General features: G+C 35.5%; 1 protein-coding gene across 1 annotated transcript in view; it reads left to right on the top strand.

The window, feature by feature from the left end:
- ZNF229 (zinc finger protein 229) overlaps positions 1 to 7,073 on the top strand; it is a 474,727-nt gene extending 467,654 nt beyond the window's left edge. Inside the window, exon 5 of the transcript XR_014140937.1 lies at positions 7,053 to 7,073. The gene's annotated coding sequence lies outside the window, so the exon portion shown is untranslated. The remainder of the gene's footprint in view (positions 1 to 7,052) is intronic.
- Positions 7,074 to 7,163: the final 90 nt, after the last annotated feature.

The following is a 7,163-nucleotide window of genomic DNA, read 5'->3' as shown; positions in this document are numbered from 1 at the left end:
GAGAGTCACATTGGAAAAAAGACCCCTTGCCTACTCCAGGATTTTTATTTAGGAGTGACGCAAAATGATATCTGCCATTTGCTTTTAATGGTCATTAGTGATAGATAGATACATACATACATAGATACATAGATAGCTACATAAAGAGATAGCAAAAATGTCTGTCCATACCCTTTGTTACTGCCTTTCCACACAGACAAGTTAGCCTTGTGACAAGTTAGCAAACATAATTTGAGCAAAGGCATGAAAAGCACTTGTTTTTTGGAAGTTGCCTTTTCTTGCTGCCCTTTGGAACCTTGCCATTCCCATATGAAAGAAGTCCTGTCTAGCCAGCTGGAGGATGAGAAGCCACATGGAGGAGAACTGAGGCCTGGATGACAGCCAGCCAACTACCAGTCTTATGAGTGAGACCATCTGAGATCATCCAGCCACCATCCAATCCACCAGTTGACCATAGACACATGATGGATCCTAAGAGAGATGAGTCAAGTCAACCCATACCAGAAGATAAAATGCTTATTGTTTCAAGCCACTAAGTTCTGTTTGCAATTTGTTATGCATCAAAAGCTGATATAGAAACACAGATAAACAAATATGACAAATGTTAATAATTTTGATCTAGATGGTAGATATATAAACAATCATTGAACGAATATTTCAAAACCTTTGCACCTTTAATTTTTTTCACAATAAAATTTAGGAAAATAACCTTTATTTTCATGATATCATGATTCATGATATCAAGGTACTAATTAATAATAAGAAAACATACAAAAGTGGGGGCGCCTGGGTGGCTCAGTTGTTAAGCATCTGCCTTCGGCTCAGGTCATAATCCCAAGGTCCTGGGATCAAGCCCTGCACTGGGCTCCCTGCTCCGCGGGAAGCCTGCTTCTCCCTCTCCCACTCCCCCTGCTTGTGTTCCCTCTCTCACTGTGTCTCTCTCTGTCAAATAAATAAATAAAATCTTTAAAAAGAAAAAAAAAGAAAACATACAAAAGTAAAAATCTCACTGGAACAAGTAAATTAATAATAAAACTAGTGTATAAATCACTTACAAAGCAAGTATGAAAGGTAAAAGACAAAAGTAGCACAATTAATTTAAAATACAATAATTAGTGAAGGAATACATAAAAAGATGTAAAATGTGTCATCAAAGAGAAAATGTTGGGGGTGTGAAGTAAAAATATAAAGCTTCAGAATGTGTTCAAAATTAAGTTACTATCAACTTAAAAGAGACTGTTATATACATAAGATGTTATATGTTGACCTCATGGTAACCACAAAGAAAAAACACAGTAAATATGCAAAAAAAAAAAGAGGAAGGAATGTAAACATAACACTAAAGAAAAAAATCAAACCAAAAGAAAATAGAGAAAAAGAAGAAAGGAACAGAGAGAAACTACAAAAACCTCCAGAAAACAATTAACAAAATGGCAATAACATATCTATCAATAATTATTTTAAATGTAAATGGATAAAATTCTCCAATCAAAAATCACAGAGTAGCTGAATGGATTTTAAAAAACAAAAACCAAGACCCTTCTATATGTGCCTTCAAGAGACTCACTTCAAACCTAAATATACTATAGACTGAAAGTGAAGGGATGGAAAAAGATATACCATGCCAATGGAAATGAAAAGAAAGTTAGGGTAGCAATACCTATATCAGACAAAATGACTTTAAAACAAAGATGAACAAAAGACAAAGAATAGCATTACACAATGATAAAGGGGTCAATCTAACAAAAGGATATAACATTTGTAAACATTTATGCATCCAATACAGGAGCACCTAAATATATAAAGCAAATGTTAATAGGAATAAATGAAGAAATAGCAATACAATAGAAGTAGAGGAATTTAATACCTCCACTTACATCAATGCATAGATCATCCAGACAGAAAATCAACAAGGAAACATTGGCCTTAAACAATACATTAAACTAGATAGACTTAGTAGATATATACATAACATTTCATCCCCAAACAGAAGAATACACATTCTTTTCAAGTCCACATGGAACATTATCCAGGATAGATCACACGTTAGGACACAAAAAAGTCTCAATAAATTTAAGAAGATTGAAATCATATCAAACATCTTTTCTGACCACAATGGTATGAATTTAGTTTATTTTTTTAAGTAGGCTCCACGCCCATTGTGGGGCTCAAACTCACAACCCCGAGATCAAGAGTTGCATGCTCTACTGACTGAGCCAGCCAGGTGTCCCTGACCACAGTGGTATGACACCAGAAGTCAACTTCAAGAAGAAAACTAGAAAAAATACAAACACATGGAGACTAAACAACATGCTATTAGACAACCAATGTATCAACCAAGAAATCAAAGAGGAAATTTATTTTTCTTAAGAGTTTATTTGTGGGGCACCTGGGTAGCTCAGTCAGTTAAGTGTTGGTCTTCAGCTCAGGTTATGATCCTACGGTCCTGGGATTGAGTCCCACATTGGACTCCCTGCTCAAGTGGGGAGTCTGCATCTCCCCCTTCCCCCTCCCCCCACTCATGCTCTCTCCCTTTCTCTCAAATGAGTATATTCTTTTCTTCTGTGCTTCTTCTTTCTTTCTTCTGAATGAATATATTCATTTGAGAGAGAGGGAGAGAAAAGGAAAAATATATTCATTTGAGAGAGAGGGAGAGCACAGAGGAAGAGTGAGAGGGAGAAGCAGACTCCCCGCTAAACAGACAGCCAGATGTTGGACTTTATCCCAGGATCCTGAGATCATGACCTGAACCAAAGGCAGACACTTAACTGACTGAGCCACCCAGGAACCCCTCAGAGAGGAAATTTAAAAAATTTTTGAGACAAATGAAAATGGAAACAATGTTTCAAAATCTTTGTGATGAAGCAAAAGCAGTTTTAAGAGGGAAGTTCATAATAATACAGGCCTACCTCAAGTAACAAGAAAAATCTCAAAAAAGCAATCTAACCCTACACCTAAAGGAACTAGGTAAAAAAGAAAAAACAAAGCCCAGAGTTAGTAGAAGGAAGGAAATAACAAAGATCGGAGTGGAAATAAGTGAAATAGGAACTTAAAAAAAGAAAAGATCAATGAAACTAAGAGCTAGTTTTTGAAAAGATAAACCAAATCAACAAACCATTAGCAGATTCATCAATAAAAAAGAAAGCCCAAATAAATAAAATCAGAAATGAGAGAGGAGGAATTACAACCAACACCACAGAAATATAAAGGGTCATAAGAAAATGCTATGAACAATTATATGCCAACAAATAAGACAACCTAGAAAAAAAGGATAAATTCCTAGAAACATACAATCTTTCAAGACTGAATCATGAAGAAATAGAAAATATGAATAGACCAGAGCCACCTGGGTGGCTCAGTCGGTTAAGCATCTGTCTTCAGCTCAGGTCATGATCCCAGGGTCCTGGGATTGAGTCCCGCATTGGGCTCCCTGCTCAGCAGGAAGCCTGCTTCTCCCTCCCCTCCCCACTTGTGCTCTCTCTCACTATTCCTGTCGCTATCTCTGTCTCTCTCTCAAATAAATAAATAAAATCTTTTTTTAAAGAAGGAAGAAAATATGAATAGACCAATTACCAGTAGTGAAAATGAGTCAGTAATTTTTTTAAAAATTCCCAACAAACAAAAGTCCAGGTCCAGATGGCTTCACAGGTGAATTCTACCAAACATCTAAAGAAAACTTAATATTAATACCTATCCTTCTCAAATTATTCCAAAAAACTGAAGATGAAATACTTCCAAATTCATTTTACAAAGCCAGCATTACCCTGATACCAAAAACAAAGATGCTACCAAAAAAAAAAAAAGTCCAATATCCCTCATGAACATAGATGTAAAAATTCTCAACAAAATATTAGCAACCTGAATTCAACAATGTATTAAAAGGATCATGTGCCATGGCCAAGTGGAATTTATTCCAGGAATGCAAGATGGTATAACATCCACAAATCAATTGATCTGATACACCATGTTAACAAAATGAAAGATAAAAATATATGGACATCTCAATAGATAGATACAGGAAAAGCATGTGACAAAATTCAACATCCATTATAACAAAAATTCTCAAAAAAGTGGATATAGAATGAATGTACCTCAACAGAATAAAGGCCATATATGAAAAACCCACAACTAACATTATACTCAATGGTGAAGAGCTGAAATCTTTTCCTCTAAAATCAGGAACAAGACAAGGATGCCCACTCTCACCACTTTTATTCAACATAGTACCAGAAGTCCTAGCCACAGCAATTAGGGAAGAAAAAAAACATAAAAGTCATCCAAATTGGAAGGAAGAAGTAAAACTGTCACTATTTGCAGATGACATGATACTATATATTGAAAACCCAAGAGACTCTACAAAAGAAAACCTTATTAGGACTAATAAATAAATTCAGTAAAGTTATGAGATACAAAATTAATATATAGAAATATGCTGCATTTCTATACACTAATAATGAATTATTAAAAAGAGAAATTAAGCAAATATCCCATTTGCAATTATATCAAAAAAATAAATGTCTAGGAATAAATTTAACCAAGGAGATGGAAGACCTGTACTCTGAAAACTGTAAGACATTGATGAAAGAAATTGAAAACAACACAAATAAAAGATATACCATGTTCATAGATTAGAAAAATTGATATTGTTAAAATGTCCATACTATACAAAGCAACCTATAGATTCAATGCAATTCCTATCAAAATACCAATGGCATTTTTCATAGAACTAGAACAAATAATCCAAAAATTTGTATGGAACCAGAAAAGACCCTGAATAGCCAAAGAAATCTTGAGAAAGAACAAAGATGGAGATATCCCACTCCCTGATTTCAAACTATACTACAAAGTTATAGTAATCAAAACAGTGTGGTACTGGCACAAAAAAAATGTACATAGAGGGATGGATCAGAATAGAGAGCCCAGAAATAAACCCACACTTAAATGGTCAATTAATCTATGACAAATGAGGGGTGCAGGGGAACGGTCTCTTCAACAAATGGCATTGGGAAAACTGGACTGCTACATCCAAAAGAATGAAACTAGACCACTTTCTTACACCATATACCAAAATAAACTCAAAAATGTAATTTAAATGTAAGACCTGAAATCATAAAACTCCTAGAAGAAAACATACACAGTAAGCTTTTTGACATCAGTCTAAGCAATATTTTTTTGGTCGTTTCCAAAAGGGCAACAAAAGCAAAAATAAACAAATGGGACTACGTCAGACTAAAAAGCTTTTGCACAGTGAAGAAAACCATCAACAAAATGAAAAAGCAACCTGCTGAATGGGCAAAGATACTTGCAAATGATATATCCAAGAAGGAGTTGATATTCAAAGTATATAAAGAACTCATACAACTCAATGCAAAAAAAAACAAACAACCTGATTAAAAAATGGGTGGAGGACCTGAATAGACAGTGTTCCGGAGAAGACATCCAGATGGCCAATGGACACATCAAAAGATGTTCAACATCACTTATCATCAGGGGAATGCAAATCAAAGCCAAATAAGATACCACCTTACACCTGTCAGAATGGCTAGTATCAAAAAGACAAGAAATAACAAGTGTTGGTAAGGATGTGGAGAAAAGGGATCTCTCATGCACTATTGGTAGTAATAGTAAATTCATGTAAATTTGTGCAGCCACTATGAAAAACAGTATGAAGTTTCCTAAAAAATTTAAAAAAACAGAATTACCATAAAATCACAGAAAAAAGAATTACCACACAATACAACAATTCCACTTCTGGGTATTTATCCAAAGAAAACAAAAACACTAAATTGGAAAGATATATGTACCCCTAAGTTAATTCAGCATTATTTACAAGAGCCAAGATATGGAAGCATCTAAGTGTCCATCAATGGATAAATGGATAAAGAAGATGTGGTATATGGAATGGAATATTACTCAACTGTAAAAAAAAAATGAAATCTTGCCATTTGTGACAACAGGATGGACCTATAGGGTAGTATGCTATGTGAAATAAATCAGACAGAAAAAGACAAATACCACATGATTTCCCTTATATGTGGAATCTAAAAACAAAACAAACAAACAAAACAGAAACAAACTCATAGATATAGAAAACAAACTGGTGGTTGCCAAAGGGCGGGGGGAGGAGCAAAATCGATGAAAGAGATTAAGAGGTACAAACTTCCAGTTATAAAATAAATAAGTCAGAGGAATGTAATGTACAGCACAGAGAATATAGTCAATAACATTGTAATAACTTTGGTGACAGAGGGTAACTAGACCTACCTTGGTGATCATTTCATAATATATAAAAATATTGAATCACTATCTTGTACACCTTAAACTCATATAATATTGTATGTCAATTATAATTCAATTAAAAACATTAAAATTAATTATCTAAAAATAAATATAATGGAAGATATGCAAGGCCTACAGTAAATTCTATAAAATTGAAAAACTGAAGGCATAAATAAATGGAGAGATATATCATATTCATGGATTGGAAGACTCTGTATTGTTAGCCTGTCAATTCTCCCCCAGATGAATCTGTAGATTCAACACAATTCCAATAATAATCCCAGCCAGCTTTTTAAAATATAAGTTGACAAGATAATTCTAAAATTTATATGGAAAGGCTTAGACTAGCCCTGACAATCTTGAAGAAAAAGGAGAAATTAACACCACTTTATTTTGAGACTTATTTTAAAGCTACACTAATTAAGTCGTATGGTAGAGACCTAAGGATAAACAAATGTATCGATGGGATAAACCATATAACAATGAATATGCCCTAGTAGCAACCAAACAGAACCAATACTGGCTACAGAGTTGTGCAATGTCCTGTAGGTCCCTGCACTGTCTGGTGAAAACTCTTTCACCAGAGTGGCTGGTGAGGAGGCCCAGAGTGGCTGGTGAGGAGCTAAGCTGGAGTTGGCGGGTGGGGAGCACTGGACTGCGTGCCTGATTGCTGCAGGGTCTCCAAGGAGACAAGCCGGGGTGGAGTGAACATGGCCAGGGAAGTTGGGGAGAGGCAAGAGTAGACTTGCCAGATAGAGCACATAAAAATACAGGACACGGGCGCCTGGGTGGCTCAGATGGTTAAGCGTCTGCCTTCGGCTCAGGTCATGATCCCAGGGTCCTGGGATCGAGTCCCACATCGGGCTCCCCTGCTTCTCCCTCTG

The sequence above is a fragment of the Leptonychotes weddellii genome, chromosome 16, assembly GCF_054177405.1.
Source record: "Leptonychotes weddellii isolate Sample4059 chromosome 16, ASM5417740v2, whole genome shotgun sequence".
NCBI classification, from domain to species: domain Eukaryota; kingdom Metazoa; phylum Chordata; class Mammalia; order Carnivora; family Phocidae; genus Leptonychotes; species Leptonychotes weddellii.
The sequence above is the reverse complement of the archived record's forward strand: the minus strand, read 5'-3'. Positions and strand labels throughout refer to the sequence as shown.